The sequence below is a fragment of the Ranitomeya variabilis genome, chromosome 2 (assembly GCF_051348905.1).
Source record: "Ranitomeya variabilis isolate aRanVar5 chromosome 2, aRanVar5.hap1, whole genome shotgun sequence".
In the NCBI taxonomy this organism is placed as follows: domain Eukaryota; kingdom Metazoa; phylum Chordata; class Amphibia; order Anura; family Dendrobatidae; genus Ranitomeya; species Ranitomeya variabilis.
This window is the reverse complement of record NC_135233.1, coordinates 429,922,395-429,930,810: the sequence shown is the minus strand read 5'-3', so window position 1 is coordinate 429,930,810 and position 8,416 is coordinate 429,922,395.

Genomic DNA, 8,416 nt, shown 5'->3' with positions numbered 1-8,416 from the left:
ATTTTTACAACACCATGTTTTTTTTAGGGACCACATCACCTTTGAAGTGATTTTGAGGGGTCTATATGATAGAAAATAACCAAGTGTGACACCATTCTAAAAACTGCACCCCTCAAGCTGCTCAAAACCACATTCAAGAAGTTTATTAACCCTTTACGTACTTCACAGGAACTAAAACAATGTGGAAGAAAAAAATGAACATTTTACTTTTTTTTGCAAACATTTTACTTCAGAACCATTTTTTTTAATTTTCACAAGTGTAAAAACAGAAATTTAACCACAAATTTTGTTGTGCAATTTTTCCTGAGTACACCGATACCCCATATGTGGAGGTAAACCACTGTTTGGGCGCACCGCAGAGCTTGGAAGTGAAGGAGCACCGTTTGACTGTTTCAATGCAGAATTGGCTGGAATTGAGATCGGACGCCATGTCGCGTTTGGAGAGCCCCTAATGTGCCTAAACAGTGGAAACCCCCCACAAGTGACACCATTTTGGAAACTAGACCCCCCAAGGAACTTATCTAGATGTGTGGTGAGCACTTTGAACCCCCAAGTGCTTCACAGAAGTTTATAACGTAGAGCCGTGAAAATAAAAAAATCGCATTTGTTTTCACAAAAATGATTTTTTCGCCCACAAATTCTTATTTTCACAAGGGTAACAGGAGAAATTAGACCACAAAAGTTGTTGTGCAATTTCTCCTGAGTACGTCGATACCCCATATGTGGAGGTAAACCACTGTTTGGGCGCACCGCAGAGCTTGGAAGTGAAGGAGCACCGTTTGACTTTTTCAATGCAGAATTGGCTGGAATTGAGATCGGATGCCATGTCGCGTTTGGAGAGTCCCTGATGTGCCTAAACAGTGGAAACCCCCCACAAGTGATACCATTTTGGAAACTAGACCCCTTAAGGAACTTATCTAGATGTGTGGTGAGCACTTTGAACCCCCAAGTGCTTCACAGAAGTTTATAACGTAGAGCCGTGAAAATAAAAAATCTCATTTTTTCTACAAAAATGATCTTTTTGCCCCCAAATTTTTATTTTCACAAGGGTAACAGGAGAAATTAGGCCACAAAAGTTGTTGTGCAATTTCTCCTGAGTACGTCGATACCCCATATATGGGGGTAAACCACTGTTTGGGCGCACCGCAGAGCTTGGAAGAGAAGGAGTGTCGTTTTACTTTTTCAATGTAGAATTGGCTGGAATTGAGATCGGACGCCATGTCACGTTTGGAGAGCCGCTGATGTGCCTAAACAGTAGAGACCCCCCCACATATGACACCATTTTGGAAACTAGACCCCTTAAGGAACTTATCTAGATGTGTGGTGAGCACTTTAAACCCCCAGGTGCTTCACAGAAGTTTATAACGTAGAGCCGTGAAAATAAAAAAATCGCATTTTTTCTACAAAAATGATCTTTTTGCCTCCAAATTTTTATTTTACCAAGGGTAACAGGAGAAAATGGACCCCAGAAGCTGTTGTACAATTTGTCTTGAGTACGCCGACACCCCATATGTGGGGGTAAACCACTGTTTGGGCGCATGGCTGAGCTCAGAAGGGAGGGAGTACCATTTGACTTTTTTAGCGCAAAATTGGCTGTCGTGTTTGGAGACCCCCTGATGTACCTAAACAGTGGAAACCCCCCAATTCTAACTCCAACCCTAACCCCAACACAGCCCTAACCCTAATCTCAACCCGATCCATAATCCTAATCACAACCCTAACGATAATCACAACCCTAACCCCAAAACAGCCCTAATCTCAACCCTAACCATAACCCTAATCAAAACCCTAAATCCAACACACCCCTAACCCTAATCCCAATTCTAACCCTAATCCCAACCCTAATCCCAAACGTAACACTAATCCCAACCCTAATCCAAACCCTAACCCTAATCCCAACTCTAACCCTAACTTTAGCCCCAACCCTAACTTTAGCCCCAACCCTAACCATAACTTTAGCCCCCGTCGTCACAAAAAAAGTTCAATGTAACCTTTTTTTTGTACGTCGCGTCCGCCATTTCCGCGGATGCGTGGCCGTAACTCTGCCCCCTCCTCCCCAGGACATAGACTGGGCAGCGGATGCGTTGAAAAACTGCATCCGCTGCCCACGTTGTGCACAATTTTCACAACGTGCGTCGGTACATCGGGCCGACGCATTGCGACCGCCCCGTACCGACGCAAGTGTGAAAGAAGCCTAAGGCTACTTTCACACTAGCGTCGTACTCGGCCCATCGCAGTGTGTCAGGCCGACGTACCGACGCTAGCGTTGTAAGCGCCGCACAACGGGTGCAGCGGATGCTGTTTTTTCAACGCATCCGCTGCCCCATTGTGAGGTGCGGGGAGGCGGGGGCGGAGTTCCGGCCACGCATGCGCGGTCGGAAATGGCGGACACGTCGCACAAAAAAGTTACATGTAGTTTTTTTGTGTTGATGGTCCGCCGAAGCACGACGCATCCGTCGCACGACGGATGCGACATGTGGCAATCCGTCGCAATGCGTCGCTAATGCAAGCCAATGGAGAAAAAACGCATCCTGCAAGCACTTTTGCAGGATGCGTTTTTTCTCCAACGACGCATTGCGACGGAAGCCAAAAAACGCTAGTGTGAAAGTAGCCTAACCCTAACCCTAGCCCTAACCCTAACCCTAAATTTAGCCCCAACCCTAACTCTAACCCTAACTCTAACCCTAACCCTAACCCTAACTCTAACCCTAACCCTAACCCTAACCCTAACTCTAACCCTAACCCTAACCCTAACTCTAACCCTAACCCTAATTTTAGCCCCAACTTGTCTTCTCCTGCCGGCCGGCAGATGGCAGCAGATGGCGGGCGCACTGCGCATGCGCCCGCCATGATGAAAAAGCCGGCTGGCAGGAGAAGACAGAAGAGGACCCAGGGACCCCGGGTGAGTATGTTAGGGTCCCCAAATCCCCCTATTTCTCTGTCCTCTGATGTGCGATCACATCAGAGGGCAGAGAAAAAACTGATCGCTTTTTTTTTTTTTTTGCGGTCGCCGGTAAACTGTTAATTACCGGCGATCGCAAAGCAGGGGTCGGTGCAAACCGACCCCGATCATGTTCTTTGGGGTCTCGGCTACCCCCGGCAGCCGAGACCCCAAAGAACATCCGGGTGCCGGGCGGCGGAAGAAAGATGGCGGCGCCCATGGGGAGACACGAGGAGCACCGGGGGAGGTAGGTAAGTATTGGGGGGCTATTGGGGGCCATCGGGGACCACATTTCTCTGTCCTCCGATGTGCGATCACATCGGAGGACAGAGAAATTAAACGGCAACTCGCGTTTTTTTTTTTTTTGTTGCGACCGCCGTAAACGGTTAATTACCGGCGATCGCAACTCGGGGGTCGGTAAAACCCCCCCGAATCATGTTCTCTGGGGTCTCGGCTACCCTCGGCAACCGAGACCCCAGAGAAAATCCGACTCTGGGGGGCGCTATTCACTTTTTCCACAGCGCCGTTAATTAACGGCGCTGTGGATTAAGTACCCTTAGCGGCCGCCGTTAAAAGGCGTATCGGCGGTCGTTAAGGGGTTAACTCATTAACATGATGCAAAAATACAGCTGTGTGAAAGTGATCACTAAACCTCATTCAGACGTGCGTGTTTCATGAACGCGTTCCATCAGTGTTTTTTTTTTTTTATATCGGGTTTTATTATTTATACTCTATGGGCAGCTCAAATGGTGTTGCGGTATCACAGAGAACTTTAAGCTATGTTCACACGTTGAGTTTATGCTGCGTTTTTTTTTCTGCAGGCAATACCTGCTCTCTTGGCAGTAAAGAAGCTGCTCACAAAAAGGAGATTTTTGTGTACTCACCGTAAAATCCTTTTCTCCGAGCCAATCATTGGGGGACACAGGACCATGGGTGTTATGCTGCTGCCACTAGGAGGACACTAAGTAAACACAGAAAATAGCTCCTCCCTTGCAGTATACACCCTCCTGCTGGCTCTCAGTGAACCAGTTCAGTAACAAAGCAGTAGGAGCTTAATATTTAAGGATGAACTATGTCAAAAACCAAGTTAACTCAACAAAAACCAAAGCCAATAGGCTAACAGGGTGGGTGCTGTGTCCCCCAATGATTGGCTAGGAGAAAAGGATTTCACAGTGAGTACACAAAAATCTCCTTTTCTCCTACGCCTCATTGGGGGACACAGGACCATGGGACGTCCTATAGCAGTCCCTAGGTGGGAAACAATTAACTGCAATTGCTACTTGCACCCACAAGTTACAGATGCGACACAGCCACCTGCAGAATTCGTCTGCCGACGGTCGCATCAGCCGAGGCTTGAGCGTGAATGTGGTAATGTTTTGTAAAGGTATGCAGGCTGGACCAAGTCGCAGCCTTACAAACTTGTGCTGACGAAGCTTGGTGCCGGATGGCCCAAGATGCACCCACTGATCGAGTGGACTGAGCCTTAATCCCTGCTGGGACAGGAAGACCTCTGACTCGGTAGGACTCCTGAATAGCCGAACGGATCCATTTGGCTATTGTCGCCTTGGAAGCGGGAAACCCTTTCCTCGGTCCTTCCGGGAGCACGAATAGGGCATCTGACCTGCGGAAAGACGCTGTCTGCGAGATGTATCTCCTAAGAGCTCTCACTAAATCCAGTGTGTGAAGGGCTTTCTCGATGCGATGGACTGGTGCCGGACAGAGTGACGGTAAGACAATCTCCTCATTGAGATGAAAAGAGGATACAACTTTCGGTAGAAAAGAGGGGGATGTCCTCAAAACCACCTTATCCTGATGAAAATTCAGGAACGGAACTTGAGAGGACAGAGCCGCCAGCTCGGAGACTCGTCTTATAGAGGTGACCGCAACTAGAAAAGCCACTTTCCATGAAAGAAGAGACAGGGAAACCTCCTGCAGAGGTTCGAAAGGAGCCTGTTGCAAGACTCCGAGGACCAGATTAAGATCCCATGGTTCCAACGGCATCCTATAGGGGGGCGCCCGATGGGAGACCCCCTGAATAAACGTCTTGACCTGTAATCTGTTGGCAATCCTGCGTTGGAAGAGAACAGACAGGGCTGAGATCTGCCCCTTGAGAGAACTAAGGGCGAGACCCAAGTCCAAACCCGTTTGTAAGAACTCGAGAATGGAATGGATGGAAAAGTGTAGAGAACGTCCTCGATCGCTACACCATGAAAAGAAAGTCTTCCAAGTGCGATGATAGATTCGCATAGACGTAGGCTTTCTAGCGCTGATCATGGTAGCTATGACTTCTGGAGAGAAACCTGCCTGGGTTAGGACCCAGGACTCAACGGCCATGCCGTCAAACACTGGACCTCTGAGTTCTGGTGGTAAAAGGGGCCTTGAGATAGCAGATCTGCGCGAATCGGTAATCGCCAGGGAACTTCGGCAACTAGTTGAACTAGTTCCACGTACCACGCCCGGCCAATCTGGCGCAATCAGGAGTACCGGCACCCTCTCCGCTCTGATTTTCTTGATGACTCTCGGCAGGAGAGGAAGCGGGGGAAATATGTACGGAAGCCGAAAATGATGCCACGGGAGTACAAGAGCGTCTGCCCTGATGGCTGCCGGATCGTGGGGCCATGAAGCCGGGAACCTTGGAATTCAGCCGTGAGGCCATCAGATCCACGTCCGGGGTTCCTCAACAACAGCAGATCTGGTGGAAGACCACTCCCCGGAGTCGAGGCATTGCTGACTGAGGAAGTCTGCCTCCCAATTCTCCACTCCCGGGATGTGAACCGCAGAGATCATTGAGCGGTTTTCCTCGGCCCATCGGAGGATGTGGCCTACCTCTGTCATGGCCGCCCTGCTGCGGGTTCCCCCTTGGCGGTTGATGTATGCCACTGCAGTGGCATTGTCGGACTGAATCCTGATTGGGCGACCTGCTAGGAAGGGATGGAACTGGAGAAGTGCCAGCCTGATCGCCCGGGTTTCCAGGATGTTGATTGGAAGGCGTGATTCCTGGGGGGACCAGCGGCCCTGAACAGTGTGATGAAGGAACACCGCTCCCCAGCCTAGAAGACTGGCGTCTGTCGTCACAATCAGCCAGTGTACTGGAAGAAAAGACTTCCCTTGATTCAGGGAGGATTTCAATGTCCACCACCTGAGAGACTGGCTGACTCGCTGGGGAAAGAGGAACCGACGGTCTAGGGAGAACGGGTTCCTGTCCCAAACAGCCAGGAAGGCATGCTGTAGGGGAAGGTGTAGTTGGGCAAATGGAACCGCCTCCATAGCTGCTACCATCCTGCCGAGGACTCTCATACTGAAGCGCAGAGAGTGAGAGCGAGGCTGAGAGAGCTTCTGAGTTTCTCGCTATAAGACTGAGATCTTTTCCGGGGGAAGAACCAACCCCCGGGACGAGTCGAGCATCATTCCTAGAAAGGAAATTCGCTGAGCCGGCACTGGGGAAGATTTTTTGAAGTTTATCTTCCAACCCAGGCGAGAAAGGGTATCTATTGTGATGGCCACAGCTTCCTTGCAGGAGCGGAAAGAGGGGCCTTTGATGAGGATATCGTCTAAATACGGGAGCGCCACCACTCCTCGGGTGTGGAGTATGGCCACGGCAGCCGCCATGACCTTGGTGATTACCCTGGCAGCGGTGGCGAGGCCGAAGGGCAGAGCAATGAACTGGAAGTGATCTTCCTGAACTGCGAAGCGAAGAAACCTTTGGTGAGAAGGTAAAATAGGAATGTGGAGGTATGCGTCCTGGATGTCTATAGATGCCAGGAACTCGCCTTTTTCCATGGAGGCGATGACAGAACGAAGCGATTACATCCGGAACCATCGTACCCTGACGAACTTATTCAGCAGTTTATGTCCAGTATGGGCCGTACTGTACTGTCCTTCTTTGGAACAATGAAGAGGTTTGAATAAAAACCTTGAAACCTTTCGCTTTGAGGGACCGGAATAATAACTCCGTCTTTTCTCAGAGAGCTTATAGCTTTGAAGAACTCTGATGCTTTTGCCCTGGGAGGAGAAAACAGGAAAAAACAGTTTGGAGGACGAGATAAGAGATCTATCTTGTATCCGGAGGACACTAGATCGCGGACCCACTCGTCGTGAACGACCGAGAGCCATGCGGCACTGAAGGAAAGCAGGCGGCCGCCTACTTTGAGGGTGTCCTCCGGATACCGCAGGGAGTCATTGTGTGGAAGGTCTGCCCGTTCTGGTGCCTCTGGATCCCGGCTGCCTTGGCCTGCCTCTCCATGAAGGGGAAGGCTTAAAAGAGGCCTGTGAATCTCTGTCTCCATGTTGTGCCCAGCCGGAACTGGGAGATGTGGAAGTAGAGGACCAGTTTGAGTTGTAACGAAAAAAATTGGGACTCAGCCTGTGGTTGCAGGTTCCGAAAGGGCCGAGAGGGTCTCTGTTGTGGAAGAAATTTACTCTTCCCTCCAGTGGCGTTAGAAATTAACTGGTCGAGCTTTTTGCCAAAAAGGCGACCGCTCTGATATGGGAGAGAAGTCAATGACTTTTTGGAAGTAGAATCCGCACGCCAGTCCCTGAGCCATAAGGACCTCTGGATGGTGATGGCATTTGCTGCTGCTTGAGAAGCGCAGTCAGCGGCATCCAGGGACGCGGTCACTACAAAATCTCCAGCTCTGGCTATCTGAGTAATGAGGTCTGCTATTTCGGGGGGAGATTGGTATCCAGTAATGCTGAAGACAAGACCTCAGCCCAGTAGGTCATGGCCTTAGCCACCCACATAGCGGCAAAAGATGGAAAGAGTGCAGTCGCTGAGGCTTCAAAGGCTGAACACGCCATACTGTCGATCTGACGATCGGTTGGATTTAATAGAGGCGCCCTCCGAGGATAAAACAGATTTCGTAGCCAGGCGCAATACCGGAGGATCTACTGGGGGAGATTGTGACCAATCTTTTCTTAGATCCTGGGCAAAGGGATATTTGGACGCCATGGGCTTCTGCCCTGTGAATCATTTATCTGAACGGATCCTGTGAGATTCAACTATTTGCTTAAACTCGGGATGAGTGGCGAACACTCTGAGCTCGTTTGGTCCTCTTAAAGGACACGGCCTGATCCGTTTTAGATAAGGGTTCCTCCTCAAGTCTCAAAGCCTTATTCACTGACTCAATTAGAGAGTCGAGAGTCTCCTGATCGTGATGAAATTCCTGATCTAGGGACGTATCAGAATCGTCCTCTGAAACAGGTTCTCTACTAGCCCCAATGGAAGGGGAGCGAGAAATGAAGCTCTCAGAACCCAAAAACCGGTGATGGTCTGGATATATGGCATGAGTCCTTTTCCTGGAAGAGGGAGAACTCCTTGGCAAGGTACGACCCCTGGAGTACGAGGGGTTCTGACCATCGGAAGCGTCGTCCGTATTAGTGCCCCGGTTAGAGGAAGGGTCTCGGAACAAGTCTAACGCTTTTGCCAGGGATGCCATAGACCGGGAAAGGGAGGTCGCCCACTCAGGGGGACTAGGC